Below are 18,245 nucleotides of genomic sequence, written 5' to 3' on the forward strand. Positions count from 1 at the left end.
CTTTTTGGTTTATGATGGTGTTGGCCACTGATTATGTTACATAGAGACTCTCCATCTTAGCAGCAAGAGACACATTTCGCCTTTCTTTGGACACCTAAGGTATGATCTGCCCCTCTCTGGTTCCGATCTTTCAGGTTTATTTTGTTGTGCCTTTTAATGAACTCTGCCTCATCTGGGCAAAGGGAATTTCTAGGCCTCTATGGAAGTACAACACATTCACCATGAAGGTCATCCTTGGAGGAGGACTATCAACAATGCCCAGTTCCTAAGGAGCTATTCTTTTACATTTTTTATTTAAATTCAATTTGCCAACATATAGTATAACACTCAGTGCTCATCCCATCAAGTCATAAGGCACTGTTTAACCCCATTTGTAGCGACCAGTCAGCCCTAGTTTTACCCATGGTACCCAGTTATTTAAGAGAAACCCCCATGTAAGCAATGTGGGATCTGGCTGGCTCTTTTTTATTTTTTTTAAGATTAATTTATTTATTTCAGAGAGAGAAAGAGAGTGAGAGTGAGAGTGCAAGTGGGGGAAGGGGCAGAAGGAGAGAATCTTCAAGCAGACTCCCCACTGAGCGTGGAGCCCAAATGCAGGGCTCCATCTCACCACCCACGAGATCATGAGCTGAGCTGAAACCAAGAGCCAGACACTTAACTGAACAAGCCACCAGGCACCCCTGGCTGGCTCTTATATCTCATTTCTCTCCATGAAGAGGAATATGTAGCTATCTGAAGATACAAAAACTGATTTAGTCTAGATTCACATTTTATATTTACTCAAGTATTTGAACTCATAAAAAGTTTATTGATATAATTTAGGATGTGAAGAACTAAAATACATTCCAAATATTGACCAAAATAGTGTGTGAAGTATAGAGAACTTCCTATCAAAATTATTGTCATGCATATTGCCCTATCCCTCTCTGTGAAATCCAGTTCCTCCTCCAGTTGGTGAATTCTTCAGCTGATTTGCTTTGCCAGGTGCCAAACAGGAAGGTAAAGTAAGAAGTGAAGCCAACGAGAAGGCAGAGATACAAATGTACAAACAAGACATTCCTGCTAGAGGCTTAGGCATTCAGGAGGTTCGTAATCTTCATACAAATATATAAAATTTTTTCATGAGCTATTTTTATTTGAATCCATTCTCTTTCTCTTCAGTTCTTCACATCAAACCTGCAAAAGAAAAGCCAAAGGAAGCATTAGTTTTGTTTTCGTAAGATATAATGTAGGGATAGCTTGAAAATCAATGTGATAGGTAAAAGTCAAAATTGGAGACATTATTTTCACTTGGAAACTTCATCTCTTGATTCGATGAATATAAAGTGAACTGTGAGTAGGTGTGACCATCCGCTTTGACTCTAGTGATTTAAATAATTCCAAACTAAATTAGGATGGCTTCCTTCTGGAAGAATTAGAGTATAATGCTAACCTTATGTGTGTGACTTGCAAGACCTTTGGTGCCTGTGGTAAATTTGCAGTCGTGGCCCCAATTCTCCACCCCTCCGCACAGCCATCCCCATTGCCGTGTAACTTTTTAGTTGCCTACTATCATAGGTGGGGTATAATTCCTCACATCTAAGTCTGGCCATGAGACTTGCTTCAGCCAACAGAATGAGGCAGAAGTGATGGTCTGTCAGTTCTGACCCTGAACAGGTGTCACATGTGTTTGTTAACTCTCTTGCACATCTGCCATTGGCCCGCCCGCTAATCCCAGGAAAAGGATGAGAAACATGTGCAGCTGAGCCACCCCAGCTAACACGTCCCCACCAGGCCCCATTAGCACAGAGCCTCCAGCTAATAGAGATGCCTAAGTGAGGGGGATCCCTGGGTGGCTCAGAGGTTTAGCACCTGCCTTCAGTCCAGAGCATGGTCCTGGAGGCCCGGGATCGAGTCCCACATCGGGCTCCCTGCGTGGAGCCTGCTTCTCCCTCTGCCTACGTCTCTGTCTCATAAATAAATAAAATCTTTAAAAAAAAAAAAAAGATGCCTAAGTGAGCCCAGCCTAAATCAGCTGAGCCAGGAACATACGAGCTAGGATAATAAATGTTCTAAGCCATTGGATTTGGGTGACGGGGAGTTGGTTATGCACCCATAGCTAATGCATACGGTGCCATTTCTTTTAAAATCTCTTGTAATGTAAAGATCTTTTGACATCATTCACACATTTGTTTTCCATTATTCCTGGGTGTCATTCCTTGTGTTACTTCCTTATGTGAACAAGATGAATCTTTTCTAACAAGTGGAATGCTCACATTTGTTTATTGTCAGTGGCTGGAGAAAGAAAATTCCACAAACAAAGGTCCCTCACTGCTGTGGCAGACACTAGGGCTGGCTTCTCTCCATACCCACGCTCAACTACCTTCACCCTCGTTTTCCTCTACTACAGAGGCTGGTGGCCAAGTACTCTCCCTGCCGGTATCTCTTTGAGGTAGGGGTAGTCATGGGACCCAGTCATGGCCAGTGAGCCCTGTAGCAGAGGTCTTCTAGAATGCTTGACTTTCCAGTGTTCTTAGAGCACATTTTGTCATTTACCATTTACAGCATTGCTGTAATGCAGTTTTTGTTTATATGGCCATACCGTGTTTTCTCGCGTTTCACTTTATTGCACTTTGCAGATACTGCACTTTTAACAAACTGAAGGGCTGTGGCACCCCTGTGTTGAGCAGGTCTGTGGGCATAATTTTTCCAATAACATTTGCTCACTTGGCATCTGTCACATTTTGGTAATTCTCACAATATTTCAGATATTTTCATTATTATATTTGTTATGGTGATCTGTGACCAGTGATCTTTGATGTTACCGTTGTAATTGTTTTGGGGTGCCATGCACCATGCCCAGATAAGGTAACAAACTTAACAGATGTTTGTGTGTGTTCTATTCCACTGACCAGTCCTTCCCCTGTCTCTCTCACCTCGGGCCTCCCTATTCCCTGAGACATAACAATATTGCAGTTAGGCCAGTTGATAACCCTACAGTGGCCACTAACTATTCAAGAGAAAAGAAGAGTCATTCGATGCCACAAACTTAACTGTTGCCTTATTTTAAGAAACTGCCACAGTCCCCCCAGCCTGCAGCAACCACCACCATGCTGATCTGTCAGCAGCCATCAACATCAAGGCAAGCCCCTCCACCAGCAAAAAGAGTACAAGTTGCTGAAAGCTCAAATGATGGTTAGCAGGTTTTAAGCAATAATGTATCTTATTTAAGGCATGTACCTCGGTTTTATTTTGGGCCTAATGCTATTGCACACTTAATGGACTGCAAAATAGTGTATACATGACTTTTAGAAGCACTGGGAAACCAAAAAAATTCATTTCAGTCACTTTTTTGCAGTGGTCTGGAACCAAACCCACAATGTCTCCAAAATCCACCTGTACTCACTGTTGAGATGAAATATGTAGAGGTCAAAAGGCAAAGTGAGTAGCTCAAAGTCTCATAGCTGGTAAATAGAGAAGCTGGGGTTTGAACTCAGGTGTTTTGATTCTGGCTTTTTCCAGACCACTAACAGGAAAGTTCTAGACAGCTCTCAAGCCAGAGGAAAAGATAGGGAAAGATTCATAAAGATATAGCTGAAAACATTAATAGCAGTCAGCACAGGTGCTCATATTTCTTTAGCATTTTTTTTTTAGAAACTCTATTCTCAGTCCATGCTGGCCACCAAGAGGAAGCAAGATACCAACTCTTCCCGGCCCCAGACTTCTGGCTGAAATGCCTTTTGTTGGCCAGTAACTTCCTGGCCTCATCTGGGCCCTCCAGCCAGTCCGTATCTGATCACTCTCCCTCGTGCACCCCATGCTCTGAGTTTGCTGGACGCTCACTGCTTCTGTAATGCGAGGGGACCCTCAGGCCTCTCCCTCTGTGCTTACAACTGTGTACCCCCTCTCCACTGCTGTGACTCTCACATAACACACTGCATTGCAATTATCTGTTATATATGCATCTTGTCTCTCCTCTCATGGCTTCCCTACATAGCTGTCCTGCCACTAGGCTCTCACCTCCAGGAGCCTGTGAATACTTCCTATTCATATTTACATCCCCCTGCCGATCACAGCACCTGGCCCACAGCACGGCCCAGAGGACTGACGAGTGGACCACTGGGTAAGTGAGAGCAGGATGAGAAGTGGAGTTGGAGTTATAGCCAAAGCCACGTTCGTCAATGTGAGGCAGCAGGAATGAGCGAGGGGCCACATGCTACACCAGGAGTGTTGATTTGATGTGCCGCGTCCCCATGGTGCTGTCACATCTGCCTGAGGCCCTGGCTATAGCCCCATCGCAGTACACTCAAGCCATTTGCTGTGGTGACTGTGCTGGGTGACATATGGCCAGTCACTCTGGCTTAGTGAGAGGCCCATGACAATCTGCCCTCGAAGCTGAGACATTCCTTCAGCTCCTCTGAGCAGCATGGAAAGAGTGATGAGTCATAGCAAATTGTCACTGAAGTATGTTCTAGGAGGTGTGATTTCGCTCCAAGAAGTGTCCAGACCGAGAAGTGCCATCTGCAACCCAGAAATGGGAACCATTTCTGTGACAAGCTTGATAGGGACTTTGACCACCACCTATATGCCCCAGGTGGATGAAATTGTGGCCATACTGAGAAGTATGAGATGAGCCATTTGCAATGATCCTCCAGTGACTATTTAAAAGCCCTGAAGCACCCCTCACAGTGGGGCTCAGCTTGTGGTCCTCTGTCTCTGACAGTTTTGGAAACACAAGGAAATGTTGACCGAGTCTTCCCAGATCATCATCACCACTGTAAGAGACCCAGATGATTTAGGAAAACAAACATATGTAATTCTTTCTGCAACACTATTCCCGGGAGATCTGTGCTCTTCCCCTTCCCTTGCAGTGCCTGCCAGCCATGGGAAGCTTGAGGAAGCTGGTGGAAGAGGGGACCCCTGTACCCAAATCATCGGCCTATGCATCATATGGCGGTGGGGAAATAGCTAATGACAATGGTGCCAGTTTTGACCACCTGCTGTGTGCCACTTCACACAATTACTTCATTTAATCTGCAGTGGAATCTCATTTCTCCCTTGTAGAAGGAGCCAGGCAGGAGACAGCAGATGAGACAGAGGACTCACAGCAGTTGTCCTTCTGCAGACCATCCTGCCCACCCCCCAGGCTTTCCCTCTCCCTCCTGGGTCGCAGTGAAATCTAAGAGGACCCAGCAACATTGGACACAGGGCAGTGCTGATGGCTACGGTCACATATGGTCCTTGCTGCACTGCCAAGCCCCCAAAGGACCGGAGTCTCCATCCTTGGCCTTGTGGGACTCAGTGTGTTCTTGGAATACCTGTCAGTTTCCAGAATACAAGAATGCAGAAATTCAGAGACACGGGGTCAGCGTTCAATTTTAGAAATGGGAACAATGGGAAGGGATCCAGAGCTAAAAGTGTGCATGCGACAAAGCACACTTGTTTTTCGGGTTGTTGGAATGCAAGTGTGTTGGGTGGCATCCCAGGCCACACTGCTTTGCGGCCTAGCCAGCTGTGTCCTCTTCTTCTGTAGGCACATTTGTGAGAACAATGGGCAATATGAGGCAATCTATTGAAAAGTCACTCTCCAGGTATCCCACACACCTTTTGTACCCAAATCCAAAAGGCATAGAGGCCCCACTTCTAGTTTATGCTTGGGAAGGACACACGTTGGCTGGTACAGGGGTGATACACCAGATATCTCCCTTGTGTCACCCTAGATCCAGGCTGAGGAACATGTGATGTTTATGCCTTGCCATGACCCATTTATAGCTGTGTTAGTCATAGTGGCCATGACCCCTCATACATCATTTATGAAATGGAGTCCACTCAACACTTGTCTGCATTTAGTCCTTTAACCAGACACTCGGGTACTGTGTGGTGATTACTTCCTCCTGCGTGCTGCTCAATCACAGACCATAAACACAGTGACACTCAAAAGTAGTCAAGAGAAAGGGTGTACCTCATATTCTCTCTGGTTCCATATGCGATGGCTGGCCATGCACCCAGAGCAAACTGACTGAAGCTTTGGAATTGGCTAGAGGGCATTGGTAGGGTCCTCTGAAATTTGTAAAGCACGTTCGCGCACATTGGCCCATGGAAATGACCACATGGAGAGGAAGGTGGCGCGAGCTACAACTGGGGTTCAGGTCAAATCCCACTAAAACAAGTTCAGAAGGGTTGTTGTTGTTGTTGCTTTTAATCCTATCATATTGAGAATTTGTGGTACTGGATAATCAAGCCAGAGTTGACTGCTGGCAGCTGAGACAACACTGACTTTGTTTGGGGAGATCTAAGTGAAGAAATGGGCATCATCCAAGACCCATCACCACCGGCAGCTCCTGGTTTTGTGGTCAATCTCTCCATCCAGCAGAGCACAGACCTCCTTGTGTCTAGGGGGCCAGTGACTTCACTGGACAAACACTGACCCAAGACCCACCACATGAAGCAGAGCTCACTAACACCTAAGGTAGACAAAGCAATGGAACAAATGGAGTAGACTGTCTTATCAAGAAATTCTCACAGTTTCCAAAGATGGCAAGATCCTTCTGTGTTGTTTAGGCATGAGCATTCAAAGCCTAGAGACAATGGTGCTTGCATCAGAAATACCCAACATCCTCTGAGAACCATCTGGCAACAGTCAGTGGCAGTCACAGGTTCTGGAACATCCAAATGGTAAACCAATTACTTAACATAAGGTTAACAGAACCGATAAAATAAATATAGTCCTCTCTGTCTCTCTCCCGCAAGGCATCCTGGAATCACATTGCCATGGAGATCACCTTAGAGCTGACCAACTGTTTGTTTTTACACTAGCCAATGATGGTACCAAGTGGTATTCAAATAAAAACCTGGCGTTTGATGTTCCATCAGGCAAAGCTAGAACTACAAAGCTTGAAAACTATTTTTGAAGATGAACAGAACTAGAATTGTCATATTGCTCCTCATTATAGAAATTAGGCAATTAAAATCCAGTGGAGTTGACTCAATTGTCCAAGATCACACAAACTAGTTAATGGCTGGTCCAGGATTAGAAAGCCTGTCTGGAGCTCTTTCCCCCATGCTTCTTTTCAAAACTCTAATAAAATGAGCACAAGTAATCTGTACACACTGACGGTATTGGAGGCACCTTGCAGAAACAACTGATACAAAAAAATATACCTGTAGTGTATCAATAAGTTGATTTAGTTCTTTTATTTGTTCTAACGGACCTCAATATTTAACTTAAAAAATATTTCTTGCCTTCTCAGAATTTAGAGGGGTTTCTTTTTAATATTTTTGTAGAGCAAACGTACAAATCTTAAGTGAACAACTTGATGGATTTTTTTCTATATATGTGTATATATAGCATATATGGCTTTTATTTTTACATAGGTTTTCAATACTACTGTATCTGCCAACATATCCTCAAGGATTGGTTGGTTTGTTTCTTTGTTTGGGAAATACTAGTTCCAAGAGACAATAACACACATTTCACTTTTGAAAGAAAAGGAGAGGAAGGAAAAAAAGGAAACTTTCTATGGTCAGATAAATAGAGAAATAATAGGTTAAACAAAGATAAACCATTTTCTTCGGTTTAGGGCTCCTCACAGCTTTATATTTTTCTTTTTTTTGATTTAAATTTTAGTTAACATACAGTGCAATATTGGTTTCAGGAGTAGAATTCAGTGATTCATCGCTTACATACAACACCCAGTGCTCATCACAAGTGACCTTCTGAATATCCACCCTCCAACTTGCCCATCCCTCACCCACCTCCCTCCATCAACCCTCAGTTTGTTCTCTATTATTAAGAGTCTCTTATGGCTTGTTTCCCTCTCTCCTTTTTTCCCCCTTCCCATATGTTCATCTGTTTTCCTTCTCGAATTCCACATATGAGTGAGATCATACAGTATTTGTCTTTCTCTGACTAACATTTCATTTAGCATAATACTCCCTAGTTCCATCCACATCATTGCAAATGGCAAGATCTCATTCTTCTTGATGGCTAAGTAATATTCCAACACACACACACCACTTATTCCTTATCCATTCGTCAGTTGATGGACATCTGATCTCTCACCAGAGTTTGGCTATTCCTGATAATGCTGCTGTAAACATCAGAGTGCATGTACCGCTTTGTATCTATATTTTTTTATCCTTCGGGTAAATACCTAGTAGCGCAATTGCTGGATCATAGGGTAGCTCTATTTTTAACTTTTTGAGGAACCTCCATACTATTCTCCAGAGTGGCTGCACCAGTTTGCATTCCCAGCAACAGTGCAAGAGGGTTCCTCTTTCTCCACATCCTCACCAACATCTGTTGTTTCTTGTGTTGTAAATTTTGACAGGCGTGAGGTGGTATCTCATCGTGGGGTGTTGTTTTTTTTTTTTGTATTTTTTTTTATTGGAGTTCGATTTGCCAACATATAGCATAACACCCAGTGCTAATCCCGTCATCATTGTGGTTTTGATTTGTATTTCTCTGATTTGTATTTCTCTTTTCATTAATCATTCGTTATATCACAAATAGTGTCTGTAGTAGTCATGTCTTCTGCCAATTTCTTAACTGGATTATTTGTTTTTTGGGTGTTGAGTTTGTATGTTCTTTATAGATTTTGGATACTAGCCCTTTATCAGATATATCATTTTCAAATATCTTCTCCCATTCCATAGGCTGCCTTTTAAAAAGTTTTGTTGATTGTTTCCTTTGCTGTGCAGAAGCTTTTTATCTTGATGAAGTCCCAATAGTTCATTTTTGCTTTTGTTTCCTTTGCCTCCAGAGATGTGTCTATTAAGAAGTTGCTGCGGCTGAGCTCAAAGAGGTTGCTGCCTGTGATCTCCTCTAGGATTTTGATGGTTTTCTGTCTCACATTCAAGGTCTTTCATCCATTTTGAATTTATTTTTATGTATAGTGTAATAAAGTGGTCCAGTTTCATTCTTCTGCATGTTGCCATCCAGTTTTCCCAACACTATTTGTTAAAGAGACTTTTTTCCACTGGACATTGTTTCCTGCTTTGTCAGAGACTAGTTGACCAAAAAAAAGAAAAAAAAAGATTAGTTGACCATAGAGTTGAGGGTTCATTTCCAGGTTGTCTATTCTGTCCCACTGATCTGTGTGTCTGTTTTTGTGCCGGTACCATACTGTCTTGATGATTACAGCTTTGTAATATAGCTTGAATTCCAGAATCATGATGCTTCCAGCTTTGTTTTTCTTTTTCAGAATTGCTTCAGCCATTCAGGATCTCTTGCAATTCCATAAAAATTTTAGGATTGTTTGTTCTAGCTCTGTGAAAAAAATTCTGGTGGTATTTTGATAAGGATTGCATTCGATGTGTAGATTGCTTTAGGTAGTATAGACATTTTAACAGTGTTCTTCTAATCCATGAGCATGGAATTCTTTTTCATTTCTTTGTGTCATCTTCAATTTCTTTCATAAGTGTTCCAGAGTTCTCAGAGTACACATCTTTTACCCTCAGAGCTTTAAATATACAGATGTATATTGTGTGTTTTGGGTGGTGGGGATGACACCAGGTAGCATTTTCAAAATTACTTTATTACTGCACCATTCTTCCAGTAGTCTACTGTTCGTATTCTTTTTCATTAATCATTCATTATATCACAAATAGTGTCTGTAGTATTTTATCAGGTGGATACACCAGAGTTTACTTAATCAGAATCTTGTTAATGGGTATTTGGGCTTTTAATCACTTTTGCTATCATAAATGAACATAACTTTTTCCACACGAACATTTTCTTTTAGGATAGCTTCCATCAAGGCCTAACTGGGTGGGGGAAGATAGAAATTTTTAATGGCTTGAACTTTCTTCATTTCCTAAGCCCCACACCCTCATTGTGTAGATTAGCGGGATGCCTCCTATTCAGAAGACACTCCATATCTATTGAGGGAATAAGCAAGTGTCTGTTTCATGATCATTTTCCCACTCATCATGGTGAATATTATAAGAGGAAAATTGTTAACTCTTTTTTCATTGAGCATGCTTTTGATTACTAGTGAGGCTGCACATTTTCTCATGCTTCTCTAATTATACATCCACTTTTGTGAATTGTGAGCTCATTTCCTTTATCTGTTTATCTATTAAGGTGTTAGTGTTTTGGTTCCCAATTTTCATGGGCTCTTTATATAATTGCACATTTCATGCAAAACAATTTTCTTGTTAGAGCTTGCTGTTTAATGTTTGGATTTTTTTCAAGTACAGACATTTTTTAAAATTAGCAAGATTTTGAGGGATGATTCTGCTGGCTCTTCTTTTTTAATTAAAGTTTTAAAAATTATTTTGTTTTAGTTGACATGCAATGTTACATTAGCTTCAGGTGTACAACATATGTGATTTGGCAACTGTATACATTATGCTGTGCTCACCACAAGTGTAGCTGCCATCTGTCACCATACATCACTTTTACAATATCACTGCCTATATGGCTTTTACTTCTTTAAGAAGTTACCTGGGGAAGGTTAAACCAATGCCTTCATTCTTTTTCCCAAATCATTCCAACCATAATTTTAAATTAGTTATAGCCAAATCCTACCTTTTGAAACCATCATCAAAGAACTTTAATTCTGTCATCTTAAAAGTGATAAAAGGTCAAAAAAAGAAGGATGTTCATGGGAAGGAAAGAAACATCACTTTGGAGATGTGAGGTCTCGATATAGGTTTTTGGAAATCACTCCCAAAGCTGTAGGGCAGGTTGTTTTTAAACTATCCAGAACAAGAAGTGTAAACTTGGCTGCAAATTAGAATCACCTGGAGAGTTTTTAAAACTCTCAAGGCCCAGGTTGCCCCCAGACCAATGACATCAGTCTCTGGGGTTGTGAGCAGTATTCTTTAGAGCTCCCAAGGCCTCTGATGTGCAGGCAGGGTTGAGAACTGCTGGCCTAGAAGGGCTTCTCAGAGTTTAATGTCCATAGGAAGCACCTCGGGATCTCGTTAAACTGCAGATTCCTTCTCTAGGGGTCTGGGTGGGGCTTAGGTTGTGCGTTTCTAGCAACCTTCCAAGAGATGCCATCGCTTTTAGTCCATAGACCACACTTTGAGAATCAAGGGTCTAGAGGAGTCATTCTCTCACTGTGTGAGGTGGTATCTTGTCCCCTCCCACAGACATTTGGCAACATGTAGAGACATTTTAGGCTATTACATCCAGAAGGAAGAGGTGCCACTGGCATCTGGTGGGTAGAGGCCAGGGATACTCTAAGCATCCCACAGGGCCTGAGACAGCCCCCACCCCAAAGAGTTATCCCACCCAAATGTGAAGATTGCTGAGGTCAAGAAACACTTCTGTGAAAGAAAATGATCCCAAACCTGAGCTGGGACAGCTGTGTGCTCTGGTGTGATGAGTGGTCCCTTCTGGGGCATTTCTGATAAAACATATGAATGATTTTCTGATCAACTTTAATCAGATTAAGAGCCCCTTCTGGGAAATTAGATTTACCTGCCTCACTAAATCAGCCTTGTAACAGAGTTTAATGACCACTTCTACTTGGTCTAACAATGTTATCTAACCACATTATTTCCTATTCCAAGTTTATGAACTAGCCCTTTTGAAGCTTCTTTAAGCAACTTTTTTTTTGTTTGTTTTATTGAATATAGTTGGCACCCAGTGTTACGTTAGTTTCAGGTGTACAACATGATGATTCAACAAGTCTATATGTTGTGCTGTGCTCACAAGTGTAGCTACCGTCTTCCCCATGCAACACCGTGACAATACTACTGACTATGTTCCCAGTGCTGTACCTTTCATCCCCATGACATACATTTCCTAACTGGAAGCCTCCCACTCCCCTTCTTTAAGCAACTTTGAAGTAAAGCTTTGACATGTACTTGCAATCAGTTCATCAGAGAAAACCCTTCCACACCTTTTGACTTGCCAGCCTCCAAACTGGTTCCCAGATGGGATCTTGTTTATATGTTCAGCTCATGTTTACTGAGTGCCTACTGTGGGGGCATTTTAGCATGAACTCTCACCTTCAGATCCTGACTCTTCCTGCTTCCTAGCCGTGTCACCCTGGTCAAGTACTCCTCTGTAGTGCAGGAAACTAAGAGTATCAAGCTTATAGGGTTGTAGGGAGCATAACTTATTAAAGCAATTAGCAGAGCACCTCTATGTATTTAAAAAAAAAAGAAAAGCTTACAAGTTCCACAAAAATCTTATAAGTCAACATATCCCTTACTCCCCTCTGCCCTCCAAGCAGGATTCAGTCATTGTCATCTTGGCTGGAGGCTCATTGTGGTGCTGATGGTTGGTGGAGGTCTAAGTGGCTCGAGTAGAGAATCGAAAGGAGTTAACGGAGTCAAAATTACAGAAAACAGAGGGCTTGGGGTCATCAGCGGATAATTGGGTTTGGGGGAAATAATGAGAGATTTGGGGTAAGTCTCTAGGGTGAAGGGATCTTGCACTGGAAATGAATCAAGAGACTTTTGGAGTAGTTTTACTGTGTGTTTTACAATGTAAATCCTTCTTAGATGAAGATCTGCATTCATTTTTGAGGCCATTTTTGGCAACCTATTTATGCTTCTTTTGGATGTGGCTTGGGACTTAAATATGCGTAAATGGTCTTAAAGGTGAGCACCAAAATGCCTGGCTTTAATTTGGTTACATCATATGTCAGAAAATGTATTAGGTACTGTGGATACACTAGGGGACAAGCTATCCCTCTTCAAGGAACTGAACATCTGGAAGGACAGTCAGATAATAAAATAAATGGTGGCTGCTGTGGGTGCTATTCAGTTAAGGGGCCATGGAAGGGCTTTTCAGAAATTGTATTTAAACTGAGACTTGGGGGCACCTGGGTGGCTCAGAGGTTGAGCACCTGCCTTTGGCTCACGTAGTGATCCTGGGGTCCTGGGATCAAGTCTCACATCGGGCTCCCCACAGGGGGTTTGCCTCTCCATCTATCTATGTCTCTGACTCTCTCTGTGTGTCTCTCATGAATAAATGAATGAATAAATAAATAAAATCTTTAAAAATAAATAAAATCTATTTAAAAAATAATCTGAGACCTAATGAGGGGTAGGAACTAACCAGCTAATGGGTATAGGAGAAAGACTTGAAAAGAATATTCTGAGCATGTGTAGCAGCCTCGTGTTAGCGTGGCACCTCCATGAACTGGGAGCAGTTCACTAGGTTTGGAACAAGAAATGCTCTGAGCAGGCAGCAATGCAAGATGGGGGAACACTGGTGAGTATAAGCCAGTTAATACTGGCCCCAGGGGTAATGGGGAGCCACTGAAGGGTGTTCAGCAGGGCAGTGACATTATCAGTTTTGTGGTTTTTCTGTTTCTTTTCTTTTCTTTTTTTTTTTTTTTGAAAGGTCTGTTGACTGCAGGGCTCTGGCAACTAAAACCAAGTGAGAAAAGGCTCTGAGAAGTGAAATGCACAGGTCACTTTGACAGCTGTGGGCCACTAATGCTCCAGTTGTTCAGTGAGGTCACCTGTGTGACAGCAACAAGAATGGCGGATGAATGGAATTTGCAAACCTTCTTTCAAGGTGAAAAGAGGGGTCAAACATGTCAGACCCTCCTAGCACTTGTCCAGGGGCTCTTGCCTGAGGATTGTGAAAGGAGGCCATTCACCATTAGCGAAGGCCCAAAGGCTCCTCGGTGAAGCATTTCAGCTCCAGATAGGAGAATTCCATCAAGGGCTTAGGTAAATTCCCATGGGCCACACAAGCGTTACTTCGAGAACTAAATACGAAACAAATCGCAAGTGACCACAGACTGCTGGGCAGGCCCTGGGAACTCATACTGAGCTCTCACCTGTCAGTTCACAGTATTTTGTGAGCTGGGAAGAATCTGAGCTTAAATAGAGCAGAAATGGACAGTCTCTCGGATCCCATGGCTTAATTTATTGAATAGGGGAAAGAAGCCTTGGGAGGGAGACAGACCCGCTCCTAACGATTTAACCATTAATAAAGCTCTGCTATAAATGGAACTCGGGAGAGAAGGTAGCGTGGCAGAGGGCACAGGAGTGGGCCCCATTAGACAAAATAGGTCAGGCAGGGAGAAAGTGGTCGTGTCTCCTGACGAGTTACGGTGATCAGAGATGACAGGCCTTGTCGTTTTTTTAGCTGATAGAAAAGGGATAGAGAATGAAGAAGAGGTTTCTTTCTTGCTGTTGCCTTTCTTAGAAGATGGCTGTTTCAAAGAGGATCCTGAAGAGAAAAGAACTGATAATATTGATCAGTTCAGAGCTTTGTGCTTAAAAATCTGTGTGTGTGTGTGTGTGTGTGTGTGTGTGTGTTCAGAGACATAAGTTTTTAAAGGAAAAAAATCTGTGATTTTCCTAGGGAGTCCCTGTGGCCAGGTCGCTGCCTTTTATCTGGGGTTAATGAAACCCACACTCCTTAAGGAGGGTGGCCTTGCCATTGGTTTGATTGTGATACTCTGTTTGTTTCCTCACTTCTTATTTTCTTTTTCTTGTTCTTTCACTCTCAGAAATCAAAAGCAAGAGCAGGAAAACATCGTAATATGGGAACAAGCCGAGGAGAGAGAACAGCATGCAAAAGGTAAACTTTATCCCTCAAACATGGGATTTTTAGTTCTCTATTGAGTTTGCTTTCCCTCAGAGGTTCTGCTTTTTTCTCCCTCCCTCTGGAGCACTGCCTCCCTAACGACTCAAGGAAGTGAGGAAAAACCTTTCCGGAGTGCTTGGAGTGTACACTTTGCTTATACGCTGTCTGGTTTCTGAAGGCTTCCTCTGTTAAAAAACATCAGGGAAACTGGCTTCACATTTGGAAATAATCTTTCTAATCTTCCCAAAGATAAACAACATTTGGTGTTTTAAATAAATATAAGAAATTGTGGGTGGTAAGGATCGGTTGGGGTTGAAAGAAAAACAAATATTGGAATGTTAAGGCTGAGTGACTTTGGGCAAACCTCACTTCTCTGGACCCCAGTGTTCTCGTTGGTTTAGAAAAAAAAGGTACTATTGGAGAGATCTCCCAGATGGTCCCCGGTGAATCTTGCCTCCTGGTGTTCATACCCTTATGTAGTCCTGTCTAATACTGAATAGGGCTGACTAGGACAATCAATAGGATATTACCGAAATGACGGAGTGTGACTTCTAAGGCTAGGTCATACAAGCCACCGCAGGTTCCGCCTTGCTCTCTCTTGGATCACTTCCTCTGGGGGAAGCCAGCTGCCATGTTGTGAGGGCATTCAAGCAGCCCAGTGGTGAGGTGTACGTGGAAAGACAGTAAGGTCTCCTGATAATAGTCATTATCCATTAACCAGTGCCATGAGTACACCATCTTAGAAGTGGATCTTTCAGTCTTAGTCAAAGCTTTAAATGACTATGGTCCCACCTGACATTTTGACAGCAACTTCATGAGGGACTCCAGGCCAGAACCACCCAGCTCAACCACCTCTAGATCCCTAATGCACAGAAACTCTGAGATAATACTTCTTATTGTTTTAAGCTGCAGGGTTTGGGGTAATTTGTCACACAGCAATAGACAATACAGTTGCTCAATCGCTAAATTATGGAAAGATCACAAATGCCCATCAACTGATGAATGAATAAAAAAGAAGTAGTATATCTATATAATGGAATATTACTCAGCCATAAAAAAAGAATGAAACCTTGCCATTTGCAACGATGTGGATGGAGCTAGGGAGTACTGTGCTAAGTGAAACAAGTCAGAAAAATACAAATACCATATGATTTCACTCATATGTAGAATTTAAGAAACAAAACAAACATAGGGGGGAAAAAGAGAGAGGAAAACCAAAAAAGAGACTCTTAACTCTAGAAAACAAACTGCTGGTTACCAGAAGGGAGGTGGGTGGGGGGGAGAAATGAGGGAAATAAGTGATGGGGAGTAAGGAGGGCACTTGTCTTGATGAGCACCAGGTGTTGTATGTTAACTGTTGAATCACTAAATTCTACACCCAAAACTAATATTGCACCATATGTTAACTAACTGGAATTTAAATAAAAACTTACATGTATGTGTATGTATAATACATATATACATATGTGTATACATGTGTTACTTGTACACACGCATATATATGTAATACAGTTGCTATAAGTCAAGTCTAGCTCTTGTATTTTATGTGTCAATGAATAGGTGTTATTGATGGGAATCACAAGAAATGGCACTTATGTCAGAAACCAGATCCTTAGCCAGAGGCTAGGAACAGACTGCTTTGGGCATTTCTGAAATGGTGAGTAGCCAGACATTAGAGATCTGGCATCCTGAGAACTCATGGATTCAATTTTGTGGGAGCAGGCCAACATAGCTGACTGATCTTGAACCAAAGCTTACAGTTCAGCACTCAGCAATCAGTGCTTTGCACATCATACCAAAAACATAACCCTCCTTGTATTGTGTTTATACCCAGAGGCTGAACAAGTTAAAAGAAACTCCAATGGAATGGGACTTACTTGGACTCTTCTCTTGGTGAGTCACTCCAAAGGGTGTGACTGGGATTATTTGGAGAGAACAGCAGCCCTGACAGTTTTTAGAGTGAGACGGATTGGGACAGGGCTTAAAAGTTGCTAAATTCATGGTTAAAGTCAAGTGACTCTCCAGGGTAGGGGACATACAGCAAAGCAGGGAGCATAGAGGGGACCTACTGGGCTGGGCTGGAATAAGTAACACAGATGGTCCCCTGACCTATGAGAATACAACTCTACATATTGCTGGCTAAACACATATCCGCAGCACTGAGAAGGCACAGCACACTCACTAGAGGGTGTCTTCGGCCCATGCCAAGCCCAGTATGGCTATTGTTCTGCACTCAATGGCATTCTGGGTAACACTATCTCTTCCCCATGTCCTATCCCAAACAGAAGCTGTGGCTCACCATTGGATCACCCTATACATAAGTGTACATCTGTGCTCCATGCCTTTCCAAGAAGGCTTGGCTCTTTCCCACATTTGGGGACTTCCATCCCAGCAACGTTGACATTCAACCAAAGAAATACTTTCCTAAGCAACAAACATTTCCATTTGGTTTGTCCTGGGAAGACCTTAGAAACATTCACTAACTTGGTCTTTATGACCCAAGCTGCACACTAGGCTCACCTTCGGGTCTTGTGAAATATACTCCTCCCTCAGAGAATTAATTGGTCAGAAGTGGGGTTCAGACAAGCCCAGGTGATCCTAGTGCAGCCCACACTGAGGATCTCAAGTCTAACTACATCCAGCAATTCATTGCTGCCTGACTCCAAGACTACAATAACTAGAATAAAAAGAAGTGATTCCCACCCAAAGCCCAAGGCTGGGCAACACAGTTGTTCAGAAACTGGCTTCAGTTCTTATGTCATAATATTTGAGAAAAGCTATACAATTGCCTATCAATCATCCAAGTAGCTGTGATCCTGGTCCTGTCTTGTACTGGATTTGTAAAGTGTTCAAATTTAGAACCCCTTTTGTGTTTTCCTTCCACTTCCTGGACATACATAACAGTATGCTTGAATGAAGGTTATCAAACCCGACTTTTTGGTCTCTGCATATATCCAAAACATGGCAAGGCCTTCCTTAGAAATATTTCTATAGAGATTGGAAAAATGATTTTTTCTTATTTCTTCCCAACCATTGCATCCAGAGATCTCTTGGTAGTATTTCTTGCAACTGCATGGGAATCTAGAATTATCTCTCAGTGAAAAAGTGTTAAAAGAAAACTACATAGTAAACTGGATTTGGCCTGTGGGACCTAGTTTGCCAACCCTTGGATTGTAACGGTGTCCAAACTTAATAAACAGTTACAGAAATTAATGCTGAACCAGTGAGGTTAAGTGACTGGTAGGTAAGTTGATGCCACTGCCAGAATTCCTGGCCCCTTAGCAGTGTCCTTCTTAATTTACACAGCACATTTCACCTCCATGGAGCTCATCCTATCTGCCACATGGAGAGTCAGCCTGGGGTAATGGGTTAAGAGCCAGTCAGCCCAAATTTGAATCCCAGTTGTCCTGTTGTCTAGTTGTGCTACTTTAGAGGAAGTCACATAACCTGTCTGTGCCTCAGGTTTGTCCCCTGTGAAATGGAGCTTATGAATTCTAACTCATTTACTAATCACAAGGTGACATACTTGGCATGGTGCCTGACCCTCAGAAACCCTATTCTAAGCATTTATGATTGTTGCTTCATTGATGCTTTGTGTATCTGAATTTCAGCAAAGAGGTTTGACCAAGTTGCTTACTATACCTTTGGATACTAGTTATAAAACTATGGATCAGATGATGGGTTAGTTAGAAATTCTCAATGTCCAGACCTAAACAATCTAGATTACTGGCTCGAGGTCAGTGGTTCTCAAAGTGTG

The 18,245-nt window shown here is 42.3% G+C and overlaps 1 protein-coding gene across 3 annotated transcripts in view; it reads right to left on the reverse strand.

The window, feature by feature from the left end:
• Positions 1 to 785: 785 nt before the first annotated feature.
• The window catches only part of SMPX (small muscle protein X-linked), a 57,935-nt gene continuing 40,475 nt past the window's right edge, over positions 786 to 18,245 (reverse strand). For all 3 annotated transcript variants that reach the window (XM_038587054.1, XM_038587053.1, XM_038587052.1), the window contains exon 5: positions 786 to 1,176. The gene's annotated coding sequence lies outside the window, so the exon portion shown is untranslated. The remainder of the gene's footprint in view (positions 1,177 to 18,245) is intronic.

This window comes from Canis lupus, chromosome X (assembly GCF_011100685.1).
Source record: "Canis lupus familiaris isolate Mischka breed German Shepherd chromosome X, alternate assembly UU_Cfam_GSD_1.0, whole genome shotgun sequence".
NCBI classification, from domain to species: Eukaryota; Metazoa; Chordata; class Mammalia; order Carnivora; family Canidae; genus Canis; species Canis lupus.